The sequence below is a fragment of the Pistacia vera genome, unplaced genomic scaffold (assembly GCF_008641045.1).
Source record: "Pistacia vera cultivar Batoury unplaced genomic scaffold, PisVer_v2 Contig480, whole genome shotgun sequence".
In the NCBI taxonomy this organism is placed as follows: domain Eukaryota; kingdom Viridiplantae; phylum Streptophyta; class Magnoliopsida; order Sapindales; family Anacardiaceae; genus Pistacia; species Pistacia vera.
The window spans coordinates 279,111-286,703 of NW_022196313.1; positions in this window are offsets into that span (position 1 = coordinate 279,111).

Below are 7,593 nucleotides of genomic sequence, written 5' to 3' on the forward strand. Positions count from 1 at the left end.
CTTTTCCCTTTCATCATGTCTAGTGAAAGGTGACTTGGTCATGTTGCCTATTAGGCATGACTTGCATACCTTATAAGACTTCAAGTCAAATGGGTCCAAAACTCCGTCCTTGTGAAGTTTTGCTATGCGAGTCTAGTTTACATGACCAAGCCTACAATGCCAAAGGCACATTTGATTAAAGCCATCAACTTTGGCTTTCTTATTCTCAATCATAAACATACCTGATGAAGAAGATGCATTCTTCTTATTGCTTGCTAGGAAGGCCTTGTAATGTTTCTTCTAATGGCCAGGCTTACCACAATAGAAGAAAACTACCATCCATTGTCACATACAAACTTAAGAGTATCCTAAGGTTTGGACTTGAACTTGGGTTTGGTGTTAGCCTCACCCTTACTTTTATCCGCCTTTCTATCAACATTAGGAACTACTATCACTACTGGCTTCGACCTTTTGCTCAACAATCCCTAAAAGAGCTCACGGAGGGACCTCTCATTCATGCTCATGTTATATATGAATTGAGAATTAGGTAAGGACTAAGTTGATTGCCAAGTCAATATCTAAACCAGAACCCAAAGTCTCAAATCTCTTTATATACCCAATCATGTTGAGTACATGAAGACCAACTTTGGCACCTTTATCCATCTTCCTATTCCTAGATGATGTCATCACCATGCTCTTTGAGGTAAAGCTTGCCCAATGGTATAATTTTCTTTCAGATGCCTAGTACAATCCAAAGATATCAATACGTGTCCATAAAATTATTATCATCCAACTTGTTTCCTTTTGATGATTGATCGCTATGGGTGTCAACCCATTCATGGATTCTACAAGTACAAATTTTAAACAAAGTTAATATCTTTATTAATTAATAAGGCCTTTTATTAATTAATTTACTTCCATTCTTTTACTTAAGCTAATAGTCCTCACCATCAAACTCAGGAAGGCATGTTGATATTCCTAGTAGACCGAAATCCTATCATTCCTAATTTGACCTCTCACGGGGGTAAGTTGATCAAAGTAAAATGAATAGGTAGGCCACAAACTTTAATTTACACAGTGTAACTTTCAGATTGATGAGTTTGAACACTACATGCCTATTCGTGCATTTTTAATTTGTACTACTCTACCATGCCTCTAGTGTATTTATCAACCCTTCAAGGAGGCGAATCCAGCAAAATACATCTAGTTAAGTCATAACCCATGACCATTAAGGAAAAACTTCAATGATGATTAACCTCCTAAACGTAGAAGTGGCTCTTCACAGGGGCGAATGAGACCACGACAAATGATGGTTTGATTAATCCCATGGTGATGGAAGGCTCATTTTAATGTTGACTTAGTATCATTATGAGGGGTTTTTGCTTTAATTAATCTAACAAATTTTATATTATTTAGCATGTTATAGTCTTGGCATTCAACCTTAGCATGCTTATACAATAAGACAAAAAAAACGTGTTGGTACATGGCTAATCTAAAACCAATTTCCTCGAGCTTTGTGGAATTTGGTAGGTCCCCCTAGGTTCATACATTCTATTACAAAAATGTAAAATCTTCAAGATGTCTTCACACCTTTGCCTCGTCTTCAACACCTATTCTACTTTACATTGAATATAAAGAAACCTCGAGTTACATTCGAGGGGATTTAGATGAGAAGAGAATTACATTGAGAGTTTTGGAGAGAGGCAGGACACACAGGTTCTATTTTATAAAAATTACAACATCCATAAAACATAATAAATCCTAAGGTCGATGGCCAAGTACCAAACACCATGCATTATCAACACTAATAAGATATAACATATATTCAAATTTACCAAATTTCAATTTATTGGGTAAATTACTTTATCCCCTTCTTGCAAAATTTGAGTATAGTCCCTGCCCAATTTGAAAACAAATTAAACAGTCTAGAATAGCGTCAACTTATTCTATTCCTAATGTTGGCAAAAACATTCAGAACGCCACCTTAAAATCCCTAAAACGCCCTCCCTTTCACCTTTTAATTCACACACGAAAGCTCACAGGATTCTCTCTTTGATGGGACATTGGTAGCGATGACTACCAATATCGTAGCAGCCCAAAAATTGAGCCACTCCCATTAGGCTCGCGCATGTAATGGGAAGCCCAAAAATTATTGGGCGGCTACACATGTTAGTGCACAGCCTTGGCCTATACTGGTAGGACAGTGTCGTATGCTTGCGCTCACAGCAGACATTAGGCGTCTTGGACAGGTGCCTAAAATAGGCATTTAGATAGGGCTATGCACGGTGAAACGCTTACCCTATGTTGTGGCCAGCCGTGCGTTAATGCACGACCAAGGGCTTGGAAGATGTAGCCTAGATAGTTTGTTGTGCGTGCTAGCATACAACTTGCATGGGGGTTGTGCGTGGTTCAATGGTTGTGCATAGCCCAGATAAAAGGGGGTTGTGTGCAGAAACGTACAGCCAGGGATTGTGGCTATGCGTTCAGGGACAGCGGCTGTATGCAGAAAGGCGCAGCTAGGGAAAAACCACTAGATTTTTAGGGTCTTTGGAACCCTAATTTACAACCAATTTTACAATAACTCATTCAACAAAATTAAATAAAATTATACCAGGTGTAAAGAAATCAAATTAAACCCTAATCATTGCATACTAGCACACACCAAAATATACAAGTTGTAGTTATCAAACCTAAGATCTGATACCATTTTTATGGATTTCTATCGCAACAATTGTGGAATCACAAAAAAATTTTCTACAATAGAGTCTCGTAACCAAAGATCACGATTCAATAAATATACCCACAATATAATTAAACCATACAAGGTTAGATTTTATACCTTCATTGGCGTCTCTTTCTCTAGATGTCTCCAAGGTATTGCTATCAACCCAAAGTAGGATCGAGCATGACGGTATCCACACAAATGTAGGTTGTGATCACTCTTGGATTGTTTGCTAGATCAAGCTAAGAGCTTAAGAGGAGTGGCGGATTTGAGAGAAAATTCTTTCTAGGGTTGCGGCTAGGGTTTTGTGTTTGGGAGGTTTAGTTTAAAAATTAAACTAAAACTTTGCTCTCAAAAGTTGTAAAATCAACTAATCAAAAATCAAAACCCAAGTCCCCTTTTATAGTTGATAATCCGCAGATTATACAGTTTTCATTAGTCTTTTTATTCGGATTTCAGGTACTTTTTGGTGCATTTTGACCTGAATTGTTGTTTAATTCTTTACATGTTGTGTTTCAAGTTAAAATAGACATTTTGAGCAAATAAGGACAAAATTGAAAGTTTTGACTCAGAAGTTAGTGGATCTCAGAAGTTAGAAGAGTTCTGAAGTAGGACAAAGCACGATGAGGCTTGTTCCAAAGGGAGAGCACCGAGAATCGAAGAAGAAAGCGAAAGAAGCAAGCAGAGTGGCAGTTCTATAAATTCATAACCTTTCAAGTAGCTTCGCCCCGGCGAAGAATTATCCTTCGCCACGGCAAAGTACGGCAGACACAAACAAGTCTGAGGCTTTCTTCGCCGCGGCGACAGTCGTAATTTTTAGTTTTGTAAAACGCACAATTTTACGTTGTGCGTGTTTTTCTTAGAAATTTAGGGCGAGGTATAAAAGAAAAACTTAACCTTTTTGCCCAGTGGTCGTGTAAGAAGTAGGGTTAGCAACTTTTACATTATTTTTGGATTAAGCTTAGAGATTTTTAGCAATTGAAAGGGTGAAGATCTGATTTTGAAACAAAGGATTCATCAATTGGGGAGATTTCTTGTCCTCTCTCTTACTTTTCATTATGTTGAACTTGATTATTTTCGTTTTTCTTAATTGTAGTGTTAATTTAGCTATGAACTAACCCATTTTCGGTTAGGGTTTTGGATTGTAATTCGGATTTCTAATGGGTTAATTATTGATCATGTTATATTCATAGACTATGTTTTGATTGTGTGTTTGCTCTGAATTTAATGCTTTATGTGATGAACATGATGAGATTGAGAAATGAATCATGTTAGCTTCTTGGGTAATCACCATTATAGTATTGGATGCTAGAGATAGATTTAAGAATTAATGAAATCATTGTAGGATTCTTATGCTTAATGAGTTTGGAATTGTTAACCTTCAAATTGTTGGGTGCAGAAGATTAAAAAGGAAGAATAGGAAAACATAGCCTGAGAAGGTATGTTTAACACCTTAGTGAGTTCGATTTACAATCAATGCATATGAATATGAATGTAGTGTAATTTTTAGGTTTAACCCATAAAATCCGAATGAAGTCAAAACCCTACCCGTTTTACTTGAATTGTTTTCTGAGTTTTCATCTTGCAATTTTTAGTTGAATTTTAGTTTAAAAGTTATTGTTCGGATTAGTTATAATTAGCTCCCATCAATCCAAAGATTTCGATTGCTCCAACTGAGAACAGTAGAATACTTAGTGGTTAGCTAACAGTCCTCGTGGGAACGATCTCTACTCATCATTATATTACTGGTGCGATTAGTATACTTGCTACATATTGCATGTTGTAGGAAACACGCATCAATAGTGCAATCCATAGTAGGAATTTAATTATGATTGTGCATCTCCAAATTCCTTTTCAATTTGGATTGCAACTCTAAAAGGATTTGGAATATCTCTAAACGATATTCTCTTATTAAATATGTTTCCCAATTAAATATATATACCTATATAAATACATATTCCTAATTAAATAAACATTACTATTTATTTAATCCATATATATTTATATATACATATTTAATTAATGGGTTTTAATATATTTAATTAAATTAAATATATTCCTCCATATTAATTAATATTGATATGATTCCAATTTTTCTAAAATTCCTTCAATATAAAATATTGAATATTGGTGTCAACCCTAGCAAAATTAGCCAAATAACTTTCCGCCCAAAAGGACGAAAATACCATTTTCCTCCCAAATTATGGAAATACACTTTTTGCCCAAGGGACGAAAATGCCCTTCCAATCTGTTGTCTCTCTTAACTACCTTTTATGTGTGTGACTCGAAGGCTCTTTATTTTGTTAGCAGTGTCCCGATACCTAATTAAGCATCAACCAATTAGTGTTTCGTACACCAATCAAGATTAGCCTCTAGCAAGGCATTATCATTACCTAGCAAATAAAGAATCAGCGATTAGGCTTACCTTTTCTATAGTATGGTTACCACGCAATTCAATCTATTCATCATCTTATATCTTATCAAGGTTTGAAGTACAGAAATAGTGTCTACTTCAAAGTATTAACCTTGGCATGTTTATATATGGTTGTCGAATCTACGACTATACAAAATTAGATTCGAGCCCCAACTCAATTCCACTGTGGCCACAAATTTGCGATCATAGTTCTTAACCAAATATCTCGTCGAGATAAGATCTCCTATAACAAGGAGTGATGAGTCATTTGTTAATCCACCATAGTCATAATGTACTTATCGATGTAACCAATCATCACTATTCTGGTAATCTCTAAGAAAGACGACATTAGGCTAGTGTCAAATCACATCGATATTTACACATGGTGCTCTAGTGATCTCAAGTCGAAGGATCACATGAACCACCATCTGTAAGAGGATATATTCCATAGACACTAGGTTTACCATCTTGTATGAAATCTTTTGATGGGTCAGTCTAGTGGACTTGCACAAGCAAGCACCTATGCGTTGCACCAGGTTGATGCCCACAACGTTGACATCTGAGATCTATCACTACCTTTCGGTAAGATCGTTCAACGTGATGATAGTGTTTTCATATAATCTGTGTCCTAGGTCAAAGTTATACTATTACTGCGGACAATTTTGGAATGGCCACCCTATGTACTCATAGGGTTCTCATATTAAGATTTATAACACTTAATTCCCTTGTCACAGGTTTCAACATTTCTAAGGACATATACTGTTTTCTTTATATGCAATAAATAGATGCTTGTAAATAAGCAATGCCTTTATTCATTATAAATAATGTTTACAAGAGACAAATTATTGGCTCTAGTGCACCTACTCTAACAAGTTCCATAATGAATATCATTCAAACTAAAAGACATTGATCCATTAGCAATCTCAAAATTATATCCATAATCATCCAAAGTGGACACAAAAATAATATTCTTTGAAACAGTAGGAACATAATAACAGTTCTCTAGTTCTATGATAAGGCCCGAAGGCATTGATAAATAATAAACTCCTATGGCTAATGCAGCAACTCTCACTCAATCTCTAACGCGTAAGTCTGTCTCCCCTCAGCCGAGCACTCTACTCTGTCGTAGCCCCTACACATTGGTACAAATGTGAGAACCACATTCAATGTTAATGACCTAAGATGTTACAGGAGAAAAATTTATCTCAATCATAAACATACCTAATAAAGAAGATGCATTCTTCTTCTTGCATGCTAGGAAGGTCTTGCAATGTTTCCTTTAGTGGCTAGGATTCCCACAGTGAGGACAAACGTCCTTCCTGTCTACAATAATTCCTTCCAATGACTCTTGGGCCTTTTCATTTACACTTGAGTTTGCTTCAACTAACGTCAATGCCTTAGACATATTCATGCCTAGCTCAGTAGCCTCCAACATATCTAGAACCTCAGGAAGGGTGTTCTTCTCATTGTTCTTGACAAAGTCATAGACAAAGTAAGAATAAGAATCTGGCAAGGACTATGATATTAGGTCTATTGCTAAACCTTCATTAAGTCCACATCCCAAAATCTCAAGCATGTTCATATACTTTGTTAACTTGAGTATATGAGAGCCAATTTTGGTACCCTCATCCATCTCGCATCTTAATAGTGACTACAACACCTTATACTTTTCCTTATTCTGAAGAGTATATATTATGGTAGGTAAGTCCATATTTCCATACTGCATTTGTAATAATGGTGTCGTTGATGCTAACACGATATACCTCGTAAGTTTGACGTTAGAATCATGTGTACGTTTCATAAAAACATACCCAGTCTGTTGGGTGGAACTATTAACAGGCTCTGGTGACAAAGCCTCTTCGATAGTGTATAATCCGTTATTAGTCTTGGTAGTTCTATACCAGTCTACAAAACTTTCACCATCAAACTTGTTTCTTAGTTCGATGATTGATTGCAGTGATGACGTGTTCATTTTAGGATCTACAAGTGCAAAAATAAATAGAATTAAAACATGTTCAATTATTTAATAAGGTCTTTTAATTAAATAATTACTCCCACTATATTACTCAAGTCTTGATAGCCCTCACTATCAAACTCGGGATGGCCCGTTACCTAGTAGGCTGAGATCCCATTAATTCCATTCTAAACCTTTGTTGTGGCAAACAAAACCGGAATGGGTTAATTAGGTAGGCCAAGAAACTCAATCTTATACCAGCTAATGGCACCAACCATTAATCGTCAAATATAAATTGAGCCAACAAACCAATTACACATCTGATGGCACCAACCATCATCCTCAAGTGTAACTCTCAGGTAAATAGAGTGGACACTACATGCCCCATGTATACTTTGGTAAATATACTTCTCTATTATGCCTCTAGTTTACTTATCATCCATCATTGTGGTGAACAAGCAAAGCACACTCAGTTAAGTCAGACCCATCACCATTAAGGAAAAACTCCAATGACCTTCTAACCTC